The 15836-nt window shown below is 41.0% G+C and overlaps 1 long non-coding RNA gene across 1 annotated transcript in view; it reads left to right on the forward strand.

The window, feature by feature from the left end:
* Positions 1-15498, forward strand: part of LOC141069371 (uncharacterized) — a 79406-nt gene extending 63908 nt beyond the window's left edge. The window contains exons 2-3 of the long non-coding RNA XR_012226565.1: positions 14130-14204; positions 14278-15498. This is a non-coding gene — a long non-coding RNA (uncharacterized lncRNA). The remainder of the gene's footprint in view (positions 1-14129; positions 14205-14277) is intronic.
* Positions 15499-15836: the final 338 nt, after the last annotated feature.

Raw genomic sequence — 15836 nt, forward strand, 5'->3', positions numbered from 1 at the left:
AAGGAAGGTCCCAGCATAAAGACACTTGTTAAGCTACTATACAAAGGATATCCCAAGCTTTCAGGCATTTATACTTGCTTTTAAAATATCACAAAATGGTGTGGGTCTCCTGCAACCTTAATGATTGGCTCGGCTGGGATCTTCCTGGCTGGATCTGCAAGTATAAAGACACTTGTTAAGCTACTTTTCACAGGATATCCAAAGCTTTCAGGCATTTATACTTACTGGGAAATTGCACACTCTGGTTTCTGGATGCAGACTGCTGTATCCTTCTGCTTGGCAGTTGTGCGTCACTTACTGAAATGATATCAAAGTGAAAACAAAATTTAAATAGCAAAAATAAATATTCATTGATATTTTCAGATTTAAGTGTTTGTATGTGTTTGAATTCCCTGAAAACCTCTCACCGAGATTGTAACCATCGTGATGTACGGTGTGTAATTGCTATGTATCCCCACACTTGTGTTTGCATGTGGTTGAATTCCCTGAAAACCTCTCACCGAGTGTAAACACAGTGATGTTAACTGTGTAATTGCTGTGTATCCCCACACTTGTTTTGAAAAATACAAGTACCTTTATGGTACATAACCATACTTAATTTTACCTGGTTTTAAAATGATACTACAGAGATTTTTTTCAAAAAAGTGTTTTTATTTCTTAGCTTTTTTTTGATTTACACAAATAGGAGCTACTCCGCTCTTTATTTTAAATACCACAATAAATGAAAAAGTGAAAAAAAATATACTACAGATACACCACAATGGCAAATATGAAAATACAATACAATACACATGCAGCAGAAAAATAAAGTATGGAAAAAAAAAACAACACACACACACACGCGCGCTCCAGGGGTATTGCAGGTGGAAGACTTGCAGCTGGGAAGGCAGGTTTTATAGCTCTAGATTGGTCTTCTTTCCTTCTGGCTGTTGAAGGATGTCTGGCTCTGTATCTTCATTATGGCTTGATGCTTGCTGGTAGGCTGGCTCTGGCTGGTATGCTTGTGTCTTGGTGCTGCTGCTACTGAATGTCTGGGCCCAATTAGCCCACCTTATATAGTTTTGGGACTGTCTAGAAAAGTATCTTTTTTTTCTGAGCATGCTCAGTGCGATTTTGCGGATTCTGCAAAATAGCGGATGCCGGCGTATCCGCCGCCCATAGGTGCCCATTCTACCGCTTTGCGGACGACGGTAGATCCGCCATTGTCCGCTATTTTGACGCCGACAAAAAGTAGAAAACTCCGTCCCCCTCAGACAGAATCCGCCAGGAATATGGCGGATCCGCCGAGTAGCGGACGACCATCCGCTACAATCCGCCACTAATGTATTTCAATGGGAAAAAATGGCGGATCCGCCACGAGAAAAGCGAATCCGCCATTTTCAAATTTTGGCATATTTTGACTGATTGCAAAAAACTGAAGTGTGAAAGAGGCCTTAAAGGTGGTGGTTATCTGGGACATTCAGACACATCCAGTTTGCCAAGTCAATTATGTAAGTGGATATATAATATATAATGTTATAGTGTATATGTTGGCATATGCAACAGTTGTGGACTTATTCTTTGTGTGACGGAGGACTTTATGCTGATCTGACAGTAGATGGGGATGTTGTGTAAAGATGCCTTGTTTAATGTATTGCAAGAGAAAGTCTCTCGTTAGTTTAATTTTTGTTTTCACTACTTCCTGATGCAGCATTGTAGCATTGTATGACTGTGCATTTTTTCTTTACCTCATGTTTGGACAAGGAAAAGCTTGTTATCCCATGTAAATCTGCTCTTTCTACTGCAACTGTGGGTATCCAGGAGCTATATAACAAGCTGTGCAACAGGTTATGGGCCCAGGCACCGAGAAGCCCAGGCACCAAGAATCCCAAGCACAGATAATCCCAGACACCCAGGACACCAGAAATCTCTGTAAAATTTAAAGATGATGAATGTACAATCCTATCAGTAAATAAGGTAATAATCAATGTCAAGGCAGATGAACAATTAGATCATCTAGACACATTAAAGGAACAGATGAAGTTGTGTACACATGATCACAAGTATTGTATTCACATGTGGCATAGATGTCTATGACACAGACATTCTGAAAGTATAATGGAGCAACAAAGGAAAGAATTGACAAGGGATCTTTTGATATCTGATTGCTCACTTACCGTAAGATGTGAATGTTGTATAAAATCTAAAGCCACAAGGATATCTATTCCTAAAGAAAGTGAAATGAATAGCACAATACCACTTTATTTGATGCATACTGACCTATGTGGACCCATGAAAGTGACTACATCAGGAGGCAATAGATATATGGTGACTTTTATAGATAACTACTCAAGATGCAGAGTCACATACTTGATCAACAACAAAAGCGAAGTTTTCAATAAACTAGTAGACTACATGACAAAGTCAAATAACAAGTTTCAGAGGAAGACAATTGTCATAAGTGATAATGGAGGTGAATTTACAAGACACGAAATGGAAAACTACTTAAGACAAAATGGTATAGAGCATCAAAAGACTGTTCCATATACACCTGAACAAAATGGAGTAGCAGAAAGGAAAAACAGATCTGACTGAAATGATAAGGTGTATGCTGACCGATTTCAAACTACCAGAGAAATATTGGGGTGAAGCATCAATGACAGCTACCTATCTACAAAACCAACTTTTTCCAGAAAACTGAAAAATCTCCATATGAACTGTGGCAAGGTATGAAACAAAGTGCTAATCATTTAAGAGTTTTTGGTTGTAAAGTTTTTGTATTCATTCCAAGAGAAGAACGTTCCAAACTTAAAATACGAGAGGGGCGATCAAAGAGTAATGATGATCAATAATAAACACAATGAATATAGTAAAAAAATATATATATTTTTCTACATAGTCTCCTAACAAGTCTATACATTTAGTCCATCTCTTTTCTAAACTTAGAATTCCCTTCGAAAAAAATTCTTGATCTTGACCCTCAAAAATCTCCCCAACAGCGGTTATCACGTCGCTATTGTCAAATTTCTTGCCCCTGAGGTGTTCCTTGAGCCGAGGAAAGAGAAAGAAGTCACTGGGGGCTAGATCTGGCGAATAGGGGGGGTGTTCCACCAGTTCAAAGCCCGCTTCTTGAATGGTAGCCATGGCAACTGCAGCTTTGTGAGCCGGTGCGTTGTCTTGGTGAAACAGCACTCCAGCCTGCAGTTTTCCGCGCCTTTTCTCCTTGATAGCCTCCCGCAATCTTCTTATTCTGCGTAGTAGGAGCCCGTAATAGTGGCTCCCTTCTCCAAATAGTCCACCATAATTATTCCTTCAGCATCCCAAAAAACAGACGCCATAACCTTCCCTGCTGAGCTTGACATTTTGAATTTCTTCGGCTCGTTTCCATGTCATCGATTGTTTCGTTTCGGGATCAAAGTGGTGGATCCAGGTCTCATCCATGGTCAAAAAACATGACAAAATCTCCTTGTCTGCTTGGAACTTTTCAAGATTTGCTATTGAAATGTCAACTCGTTTCTTTTGTTCGTCGGTTAACATTTTTGGCACGCAACGTGCGGAGACCTTTCTCATATGCAATTCTTTTGCAAGGATTCTTTGAATACTGCCATATGAGATCCCTGTGACCTCAGCTACATGCCTGATAGTCACTCTTCGATCTGCCAACACATCAACTTTTTTCACGTTTTCTTCATTGAGGGACGTGGATGGGCGTCCTTCGAGATGTTCATCTTCCGTCGATGTTCTTCCCAGCTTAAATTCCTTGGCCCAGCGTGCAACTGTGGAATATGGAGGCGAAGAGCCCCCTAATGTTTCCACTAAGTCGCTGTGTATGTCTTTGGTAGACATTTTTTTCAAGCAGAGGTATTTGACAGCTCTGAGCTCATTTTTTTCCATTTTGATGTTCACTCCTTGGCAGTTCATATTCAAATGAATGTAACTCCCGGGAATCATGGCCTATTTAAGTGATTTTTTTTTTCCTTGACTAGTGGGTACCTAAGAGAGAAGAAAACATTTTATTTTAATTTCTGTGTGCAATAGAAATAACAGATTATCATTACTTTTGTATCGCCCCTCGTAGGTCCATAGAAGGAATATTTGTTGGATATAGTGAAAATTGCAAAGGATATAGAATCCTGGATCCCATAACAAAGTTACGGTGAGTAACAGAGTGTGACATTCATTGAGGATCTGAATGAAGACACTTATTTCACTGGAAACAAAAAATGAGAAAAACAGCAGTGATGTAGCTGAAGGAATATCTGATGTAAAAGTTGAAATTGATAAACAGAATACTGAAATTGAAGAGATACAAATACAAACAGACATAGAAACAAGATGCTCAACAAGAGAAAACCAAGGAAAACCACCAAAACGCCTCTCATACAAGGCAACAAGTAAAATTTATGAGCCACCTCTTGAGTAGACATATCTCGACTTCCTGAAGAAACTAATAAATGGATAGAAGCAGCAATAATAGAAATAAAATCCATGCATGACTCAAATATATGGACACTAACAGAATTACCAGAAGGAAGAAAAGCTATAGCATGTAAATGGTTTTTAAAGTAAAGTACCAAACAGATGGCACAACTGAACAATAGCGAGCAAGATTTGTAGCTAAAGGCTATTCTCAAAAATATGGAGACGACTATGATGAAATATTTGCTCCAGTTGTCAAACTTACAACAAGAAGAACTTTGCTTGCAGTTACAGCAATGAAACAAATGGAACTGAAACATCTGGATGTAAAGACACCTTTTTTGAATGGATATTTAACAGAAGATATTTACATGGACAAACCTCCAGGATTAAAAGATGAAAGTAACCCAAACATGGTTTGCAAATTACAGAAAAGTGTGTATATATACTGTTTAAAACAAGCTGCTAAAGCGTGGAATAATAAAATCACGGAAGTGCTCACAAATGAAAAATTTCAAAGAAGCAAAGCTGATCCTTGCCTATACACAAAAAGACTAAAATGTCATCAACATACGAGTATATGAGTACATAAATCCATCTGTTCATTAGTTTGTTTTGAAAGAAAGGGATAAAGAGGATATAGTAAAAATTCTGAATCAACATTTTGAGATCAAAGACTTGGGAAATGTGAAACAGTACCTAGGAATACAGATTGAAAGAGAAGATGGAAGTTTCCTACTTAATCAAAATCACATGATTCAAGACATAACCAAAACATTTGGATTAAAGGATGGAAAAATAGCAAAGTCTCCAAAGGAAACAAATTATCTTAAAGTGATGAAGAATAGTAAGAAAAATGTGTTACCAATTAATGAAAAGTACAGAATGGCAATAGGAAAAATACTGTGTCTAGTGACTGTTACAAGGCCAGACATCCCAGCCATAGAAGGAATTCTGAGTAGAAAAATATCTAAGCCAAATAAATCGGACTGGAATGCCGTGAAGAGAGTAATATGTTATTTGAAAGGAACTTGCAATGTTAAACTGAAACTGCCTAAAAGTGAGAAATGTATTTTAACTGGATACGTTAATACAGATTGGGCTAGAGATCCAACTGACAGAAAATCTACCAGTGGCTTTCTTTTCTTTCTCTCAGGTGGACCAATTAGTTGACTAGTAAAAAACAATCATTAGTAAGGCTGTCGTCAACAGAAGCAGAATATATTGCAGCAGGACATGCGAGTCAAGAAGTTCTATGGTTAAGACAATCGCTAACAGACCTAGGACAACTACAGTTGGAACCAACAAAAATGAGGACAATCAAGAATGTCTTGCTCAGATGGAAAGGGTTAACCCAAGAACCAAGCACATTCATGTGAAGTATCATTTCTTAAGGGATCATCAGGAACAAGGAATCCTGAAATAACAATATTGTCCAACTGAAGATATGACTGCAGACATTTTTACAAAGGCATTGAATGCTGAAACATCAGAGACTAATGTGAAGAATAGATGGCGATGTTGTGTAAAGTTTCCTTGCTTAATGTATTGTAAAAGAAAGTCTCTCTTGTTAGTTTCAGTTTTGTTTTTACTACTTCCTGATGCAGCATTGCATGACTGTGCATTTTTACTTTACCTCGTGTTGTTATAAGTAAAAGCTTGTTATCCCATGTAATCTTCTCTGTGAAGTTTCCTACTGCAACTCTGGGTATCCAGGAGCTGTGCAACAAGCTGTGCAACAGTATACAGTAAGGTGTTGTGAGTTCATTTTCCCCTTCACCGTCGATGTCTGATGAACTCCCTCTTCTGGTGAAGGAAGGTAGTGAGACTGATTACCAAACACCTGATCTGGTAGATGATGACTGGGTAACAGGAACTTCTGACTGAATATAAGGCAGCCGACGCCCTTCTGAGTCGCTGGTGATTTCTCTGCTGGATTCTTGGAGACCAGTCTGATTCCTGCTTCCCAAAGAAGTTTTTGCTCTGCTATTGAACTTATTAGTTTTGTTTTGTTTACCATGTTTTTTGGAGTTCAGTCATCCCCAGTCGGGGGTGTGCTGAGTTCCATTTTTGTCTCTGATCAGTTTGTCTCTTTGCTCTGTCTTCAGAATTTACCTGAGTGCGGATAGTCATTTTGAAGTCCTAGCGACTTCAGGGCCTGTTTTTCCTATCAGACGGTTGGGACATTTTTTGGTAGGGTTTTTTACGGATTGCAGACAGCAGCTTTTCTATCCTGTCCTTTTTAGTTAGCTTGTGCCCCGTCGTTTGCTCAACCTATCTTTCTATCTGTGTGTGTTTTTTCATCTTGCTTCACTGTCATTATATGTTGGGGGCTGCCTATTGCTTTGGGGTCTGCTCTGGGGCAGTTTAGATTTCCCCTTTCTTTCTTTAGGCCTATTTAGTTCTCCGGCTGTGATCGAGGGGTCTAGGGCATCGTAGGAACCCCCCACGGCTACTGTTAGTTGTTGTGGATAGGATCAGGGGTCTGCAATCCGATAGCTACCAACCTCTCCGGTTTTCTGGACTTAGCTTGTATTTTTGTTTTCTCCTCCTCCGGTGACTCATTCATTACAGAATCACCAGCCATACCGCAGATTCTAGGGTGCTCAATAGCAAGAAAGAATTGTAAAAAAAAAAAGTGTCAGAATTTTTTTTTGGTGTATATTTTTTTCTCTCTTTCTCTGAGGCTGTAGGGGGATTTTTTTCTCAATGGAGATTAAGCAATTGTCTGATCGTGTGGAGCAGCTTACTGCTGAAGTGCGGGGAATTTCCGCCTATCTTGCTCATTCACATGCTGCTGAACCAAAGATCCCTACTCCTGATGTGTTTTTTGGGGATCGGTCTAAATTTCTGAATTTTAAGAATAATTGTAAATTATTTTTTGCCTTGAAGCCTAACTCATTGGGGAGCTCCGCGCAGCAGGTTAAAATTGTCATCTCTTTGCTGCACGGCGATTCCCAGGATTGGGCATTTTCTTGGAAACCTGATGATCCTATTCTGACTGATGTGAACGCATTTTTTCAGGCCTTGGGGTTGTTGTATGATGAACCTAATGCTATTGATCAGGCTGAAAAGGCCCTGTTGGCATTGAGCCAGGGTCAGGATTCTGCAGAGTTGTACTGTCAAAAATTCCAAAAGTGGGCGGTCCTTACTACCTGGAATGATGGTGCCTTGGCAGCTCTTTTTCCGAAGGGTTTGTCAGAAACCGTAAAAGATACTATGGTGGGATTTCCTGTTCCCTCTGGTCTTGACGATTCTATGTCATTAGCCATTCAGGTTGATCGGCGTTTGCGTGAACGTATAACTGCACGAGAGGTGTTGCCACCTGTGGAACAAATGTCTGAACCTATGCAATGTGATAGAGTTTTGTCTAGGGCGCAACGTCAGGAGTTCAGAAGGCGTAATAAGCTGTGTTTTTTCTGTGGAGATGCCTCTCATATTATTTCTGTCTGCCCTAAACGAGAGAAACGTTTTGCACACACATTTGCTGTGGGTGGTGTTCAACCTAAGTTTCTTCTGGCAATTACTCTGATCTGCTCCCTGTCCACATTTTCCGCTAAGGCTTTTGTGAATTTGGGAGCAGCTATGAACCTGATGGACTTGGATTTTGCTAAACGTTGTGGGTTTCCTATGACACCTCTGCGGATGCCTATCCCCTTGAGGGGTATTGATGCTACTCCTTTGGCAAAGAATAAACCTCAGTTTTGGACCCAGGTGGTAATGCAGGTCGCCCCAGACCATCAAGAAAATTGCAGATTTTTGGTGTTGAATAATTTGAATGATACCATCTTTCTGGGGTTTCCCTGGTTGCAAATCCATAATCCAGTTTTGGATTGGAAATCTGTGTCTGTGGTGAGTTGGGGTTGCCTGTGTGCCCTTAGTGATGCTCCTATTTTCTCCACCTCTCCCGAGTCGCATGATGTTTCTGACTATTTGGCTGATTTTTATGATGTATTTAGTGAGAATGAGTCTGCATCTTTGCCTCCTCATAGGAGTTATGACTGTGCAATTGAGCTGAGCCCTGGGTGTATATTTCCCAAGGGTCGACTTTTCAATTTATCTGTACCCGAGCACGAGGCTATGCGATCGTATATTAAGGAGTCGTTGGAGAAGGGTCATATTAGACCATCCTCTTCACCCTTAGGTGCTGTTTTTTTTTTTTTTTTTGTGGCCAAGAAAGATGGTTCATTAAGGCCTTGTATTGACTATCGTTCCCTCAACAAAATTACTGTTAAATATCAGTATCCGTTACCCCTGATTTCTGATCTATTCTCCAGAGTTAAAGGTGCTTGCTGGTTTACCAAGCTTGACCTCAGGGGGGCGTATAAACTTATTCGCATTAAGCAGGGGGATGAATGGAAGATGGCGTTTAATACTCCGGAGGGACATATTGAGTACCTGGTGATGCCTTTTGGGATCACTAATGCCCCTTCTGTCTTCCAGTGCTTCATGAATGATATTTTCCGAGACTTGGTAGATAAATTTTAGATCATCTATCTGGATGATATTTTGATCTTTTCCAAGGATTGGGACTCTCATGTGGAACATGTTCGGACTGTGTCCTGGATTTTGAGCGAGAATTCCCTGTATGTCAAGGGATAGAAATGCCTTTTTGGTGTACAGAGGATTTCATTTTTGGGATTTATTTTGTCTCCGTCAACTATTGAAATGGAGCCGGCCAAGGTACAGGCCATTTATGATTGGATTCAGCCCACTTCTTTGAAGGCCCTCCAGAAGTTTTTGGGTTTAGCTAATTTTTATCGTAAATTTTATAGCTAATTTTTCTGGTATTGCCAAACCATTGACTGATTTGACTAAGAAGGGGGCTGATGTGCTGAATTGGTCTCCGGAGGCTGTTTCTTCTTTTCAAGAGCTGAAGCGAAGGTTCACTTCTGCTCCGGTTTTGCGGCAACCTGATGTCTCACTCCCGTTTCAGGTAGAGGTGGACGCTTCTGAGATTGGTGCAGGAGCTGTTGTGTCCCAAAAAGATCCTGTAACATCTAAAATGAATCCCTGTGCTTTCTTTTCCCGAAAATTCTCACCATCCGAACGTAACTATGATGTGGGGAATCGGGAACTGTTAGCCATGAAATGGGCATTTGAGGAGTGGAGACATTGGTTGGAGGGAGCTAAACATCAAGTTGTGGTCCTTACTGACCACAAGAATTTGATTTACCTGGAGTCGGCCAAACACTTGAATCCTAGACAGGCTAGGTGGGCCTTGTTTTTCACACGTTATGATTTTGTGGTCTCTTTTCTTCTGGGCACGAAGAATGTCAAGGCAGACACCCTCTCTAGGAGAGTCTTTGCTGATTCTCCTATTGTGACCAAGCCTGCTACCATCTTAGGTGAGGGGGTAGTTCTTTCTGCCATCTCGCCCAGTTTGAGATGTGTTCTGGAAGAGTTTCAGGAGGACAAACCTGAGCGTTGTCCCATTGGAAAATTGTATGTTCCTGACTAGTGGAGGAAGAGAGTGATGTCTGAGATTCATTGCTCCGCATTGGCTGGTCATCCAGGTATTTTTGGTACTAGAGATTTGGTGAGTCGGTCTTTTTAGTGGCCCGCCTTGTCTCGTGATGTCAGGAATTTTGTGCAGTCCTGTGGGACTTGCTCCCGTTCTAAACCTTGTTCTTGCTCTAGTGGGTTGTTGATGCCTTTGCCGGTGCCCAGGAGACCATGGACCCATATTTCAATGGATTTTGTCTCTGATATGCCTGTCTCTCAGAGAATGACTGTTATTTGGGTGATTTGTGATAGATTCTCTAAGATGGTCCATCTTGTACCACTCCCTAAGTTGCCATCTTCCTCAGAGTTGGTGCCCTTGTTTTTTCAACAGGTGGTTCGCTTGCACAGGATTCCTGAGAACATTGTATCTGACAGAGGAGTTCAGTTTGTTTCTAGATTTTGGAGGACTTTGTTCCAAGCTGGAAATTCAGTTGTCCTTCTCCTCTGCATTTCACCCTCAGACCAATGGGCAGACGGAGAGAACAAACCAGACTTTGGAGTCTTATTTGAGATGTTTTATTTCTGCTGATCAGGATGATTGGGTTTCATTTTTGCCCTTGGCTGAATTTGCTTTAAATAGAGCTAGTTCTGCCATTTTGATGTCATCTTTTTTTTGTAACTTTGGGTTTCATCCTCGATTCTCTTCAGGGCAGGTGGAGTCTTCTGCCTGCCCAGGTGTTGACACTGTGGTGGAGAGAATGCACCAGATTTGGGACCAAGTGGTGGATAAGTTGTCTCTCTCCCAGGAAAAGGCCCAGTGGTTTTCCAACTGGCATAGGACCATTGGTCCCCGGTTTAAGGTGGGTGATATGGTTTGGTTGTCATCAAAGAATATCTCTATGAAGGTGGCTTCTCCAAAGTTTAAACCTAGATTTATTGGACCTTTCAAGATTTTGGAGATTCTTAATCCGGTCTCTTCGATTGGCTCTTCCTGTTACATTCAAGATCAATAACGTGTTTCATAAGTCTCTGTTAAAGAGGTTTGTTGAGCCAGTAATTCCTGTGGTGGCACCTCCTGACCCTGTATTGGTTGAAGGTAATGTGGAATATGAGGTTGAGAAGATACTGGATTCTCGTCTGGCTAGACGGAGACTCCAGTATTCAGTAAATGGAAGGGTTATGGCCAGGAGGATAATTCTTGGGTCCCTGCATCCAATATTCATGCTGAAAGATTGGTTCGTGCTTTTCATCGGGCCCATCTTGATCGCCCTGGTGGTGTGGATGAGGGTTCGGTGACCCCTCCTCAAGGGGGAGGTACTGTTGTGAGTTCATTCTCCCCTTCACCTTTGATGTCTGATGAACTCCCTCTGCTGGTGAAGAGAGGTAGTGAAATTGATTTGGATGGGAAGAACCTGTCATATGAACAGGTGGAGTGTGATTGGACTCTGGAATTTCTGAGTGGATATAAGGCAGCTGATGCCCTGCAGGGCTGTTGGTGATCCTTTCTGCTCTGAGCTCTTGCATCCAGCTTAGTTCCTGTCTACTAAAAGCTAAGTTTTTGCCCTGCTATTATTCCATGAGATTTTGTCTGGTTTCCTTAGTGTTTGTATTCAGCCAGTCCTGGTTGGGACTGGCTGAATTCCATTTTTGTCTCTGATCAGTTGATCTCGTTGCTCTGTTTTCAGAATATACCTGAGTGCTGATATAGTGATTTTGAAGTCTAGCGACTTCAGGGCCTTTTTCCCTATCAGACGGTTGGGACATTTTTGGTAGGGTTTTTTTCGGATTGCAGCCAGCATCTTTTCTGTACTGTCCTATCTAGTTAGTTGGGCCCCATTGTTTGCTCAGCCTGTCTTTCTGTCTGTGTTTGTGTTTTCATCTGTTTTTCACCAACAATACATGTTGGGGGCTGTCTATTGCTTTGGGGTCTGCTCTGGGGCAGTTTAGATTTCCCCTTTCCTTCTTTAGGTTTATGTAGTTCTCCGGCTGTGATGAGGGGTCTAGGGCACCGTAGGAACCCCCCACGGCTACTGTTAGTTGTGGTGTATAGGATCAGGGGTCTGCAATCCGATAGCTACCAACCTCTCCGGTTTTCTGGACTTAGCTTGTATTTTTGTTTTCTCCTCCTCCGGTGACTCATTCATAACAGTAATGCCTCTTATGGGCTGTGGTGTTAGAACCACTGTTCCCCTGACCTGTGGTATCCAATGCAAGTCAAGAACGCTCTCCTTAATCATCCTGACTAAAGAGAGAAAACTCAGTCACTCAAGGTCTGTAATCAGAGTGATGGGGGGGTTGGGGTTTGATTGAGGAGCTATGAAGATGGTCATGGATGAAGTTAGATTTCCGAGAGTTGGGTAACCCAGTTTCTGTATGTATGTATATGTATGTGTGTGTATGTATGTGTGTGTGTATATGTGTGTGTATATATATATATATATATATATATATATATATATATATATATTATATACACACACACACTGGCTGATAACAGAGCACCGCACAAGTTTGTGTGTGTGTGTGTATATACACTCACTGGCCACTTTATTAGGTACACCTGTCCAACTGTGTGTTAAGACTTAATTTCTAATCAGCCAATCACATGGCGGCAACTCAGTGCATTTAGGCATGTAGACATGGTCAAGACAATCTCCTGCAGTTCAAACCGAGCATCAGTATGGGGAAGAAAGGTGATTTGAGTGCCTTTGAACGTGGCATGATTGTTGGTGCCAGAAGGGCTGGTCTGAGTATTTCAGAAACTGCTGATCTACTGGGATTTTCATGCACAACCATCTCTAGGGTTTACAGAGAATGGTCCAAAAAAGAAAAAAAATCCAGTGAGCGGCAGTTCTGTGGCCGGAAATGCCTTGTTGATGCCAGAGGTCAGAGGAGAATGGGCATACTGGTTCGAGCTGATAGAAAGGCAACAGTGACTCAAATTGCCACCCGTTACAACCAAGGTAGGCAGAAGAGCATCTCTGAACGCACAGTGCGTCGAACTTTGAGGCAGATGGGCTACAGCAGCAGAAGACCACACTGGGTACCACTCCTCTCAGCTAAGAACAGGCATCTGATGGCTACTTTCAGCAGGATAATGCGCCATGTCATAAAGCTCGAATCATCTCAGATTGGTTTCTTGAACATGACAATGAGTTCACTGTACTCAAATGGCCTCCTCAGTCACCAGATCTCAATCCAATAGAGCATCTTTGGGATGTGGTGGAACGGGAGATTCGCATCAGGGATGTGCAGCCGACAAATCTGCGCCAACTGTGTGATGCCATCATGTCAATATGGTCCAAAATCTCTGAGGAATGCTTCCAGCACCTTGTTGAATCTCTGCCACGAAGAATTGAGGCAGTTCTGAAGGCAAAAGGGGGTCCAACCCGTTACTAGCATGGTGTACCTAATAAAGTGGCCAGTGAGTGTATATATATAGATATATATCTCAATGTAACCTTACATCAGGGGTTGTTCTTTTAGTAAATTCTGACTTGAGCATGACACTGCTAGAATTAATAGGACTTAGGACACAAATAGTTTTCAAATACAATAATTTCCTTTTGTTTTTTTTTTCACTTGGGTAACTAAGCATCGCATAGACTTGGCCAACTTCTTGGGGCATGGACTACATGCTTCCCTATTGGGTGATGTGGCTATGGAGTGACGCTGCTCTCCGGCCTCCATGATAATGCAGCATGGCCAGCCGCTTCTTACTCAAATCAAGGATGTAAAAATACATGTATGTACAGTCTAAGGAGAAAGGGGGTGAATGCAGGAGCTTAGTCTATGGGGAGATGATCCCTAATAATCCATAATCAAAAAAATATTTGTCATTGACTTCAGGTTTTACTTGGCAAAAAAGAGAATTGTTGGGGGTCTCTCCAGCTCCACATGTCTGAACCTTTGGCTTGAGACTGGGTGGCATTCATGTCAGATTGGCAGACATGCTGTCCACATTTGGAAGGATAAATTAATTTTACAAGGCGCATTAGTGGAATGAATGCATTTTTTTTTAGAGATATGTGCATATTTTCTGCTTAGTTTTTTTATGGTCCATAGGTTCTCTGTGATAATCAGACCAACTCTCTTTTTTAAAACCATGGATGGTCTCCACAGTATGCCCGGCTTTAGTGCTGTCTTGCTATTATAATTAGTCCTTTCCATTCCTTTTCATCTTGAGTCCGCAATTCCTTTTGGCTAGAAAATAGGAGTCATAAAGAACATGAGGTTGTGATGTAACATAAAATATTAACCAGCAATTTGATATTTATGGATTTCAGCTGCTTCAGTTAATGAAAGACCAGGAAATCGGCAACGAATGGAGGAGGAAATGGAGGAAGATCTTTTTCTTGCAGGTAAAGTCCTGCCCACATATCTGTGCACATTCGTATTTCTCCTCCATACACTTAATCACACACCTTTCTGTAGGTCAGAGGCCACAAGCACTATGAATTATTGAAACAAATCAGGGATATCCTGGATTCACACATCAAACAAGAGAAGATGAAACCAAGCACAAACCTAGAGAGGAAGAACAATTTTTCATGGAATAATCTGTCGGGCAATCACACACCTGAGAAATCATCCCATGCAGTTGGTGGTAAATTGTGGCAGTGTTATTACACAGCGGCAATGGTAAATTGGGGGGGACCTCTGGTGCTCCCTCCCAGTGCAGAGGGATCCATAACCAGCCTACCTGTCTTGTCTGGTGGTGCATAGGAAGCACGGACTCCGTGTGGTTCCACGTAAAACATCCAAAAAAGAAAAAAATTCCAAATAAAAAATGAAATTTATTGGAGCATAAAATCAGGGTCAACATACCACATCAGTGCAAAGAGGCAAAGCAGTAGCAACGCATTTCGAACAACCCACTGTTTTTTTTTTTTTTTTTCCAAGCTGCCAGTGAATGAACAACATGCGGTATAGATCACTCCTAGCCTACACACATGGTGCATAATGACAAACCACCAATAGAAATGGTGTCAAATTAATTCCATTACAAACATTAATAGTTTATACAAATAGACAAGGATAAAATTAAGATGAAAAAGAGAAAAATAAATACAAGCACTTCAATAATGGAACATAATTTCTTTGCGCATTAAGTCCATGGGGAACATATGTTCTCAAAAGGCTTCTCTAGTCATTAATCGCTGCTTCAAATCTCCACCTCTTGCTGAAACCTCAACCTTTTCAATTCCTACAACTTGCAAAGATGAAATATTTGATGTTGGGAGATAAAATGTTTAGAGGCGAAAGACATAGCCCGATTGGAATTGCTGAGAGAAACTATATCGGTTATGTGTTCTGAAACCCTCACCTTTAATTTGCGCATAGTGCAGCCAACATAATTTAATTTACACTCAGTACACATGATCAAATATATAACATTTTTTGTTACAATTAATGAAATGTTGGATTTTAAATTGCTGTACATTGCTATTATCTGTAAAGAAATGCATTACTTTAGAAAGAGCACAGGTTCTGCACTTGGCTGTGCTGCAGCGGTAAAATCCTATATGGTCCAACCGTGTGCGGTATTTGTTACGAAAATTCAAAAAACTTGGAGAAAGAATGTTGCCCGATGTGGAAGATTTTTTAGCAACAATATGACAACCTTGCGAGTGAAGATGATGTCTTGTCAGTTATTCTTTCAATATGCCCATATTCTTACAAATAATTTGTTTTATTGTATTAAATTGAGGGCTATAATTAATGGAGCACACCAATTTTTATTTTGTGTATTAAATGAATTTTTACACCAATTTGTGACGAATTCCTCACTTTTTTTTTTCATGAACAATACTTCTGACCCGATCAAGTGACCACTGAGGATAACCCCTTTTTTTAGTCTGTCACAACACAAATTAATTTCATCTCTTATACTACTAACATTGCTGCAATTTCTAGTTAACCAAGTCCACTCACCGACAGGAATTGCCTTGATGGTGTGACTGGGATGGCTACTCCTCGAATGCAAAATGTTA

This window comes from Dendrobates tinctorius, unplaced genomic scaffold (assembly GCF_039654945.1).
Source record: "Dendrobates tinctorius isolate UK_male_01 unplaced genomic scaffold, ASM3965494v1 ptg000260l, whole genome shotgun sequence".
Lineage (NCBI taxonomy): Eukaryota > Metazoa > Chordata > Amphibia > Anura > Dendrobatidae > Dendrobates > Dendrobates tinctorius.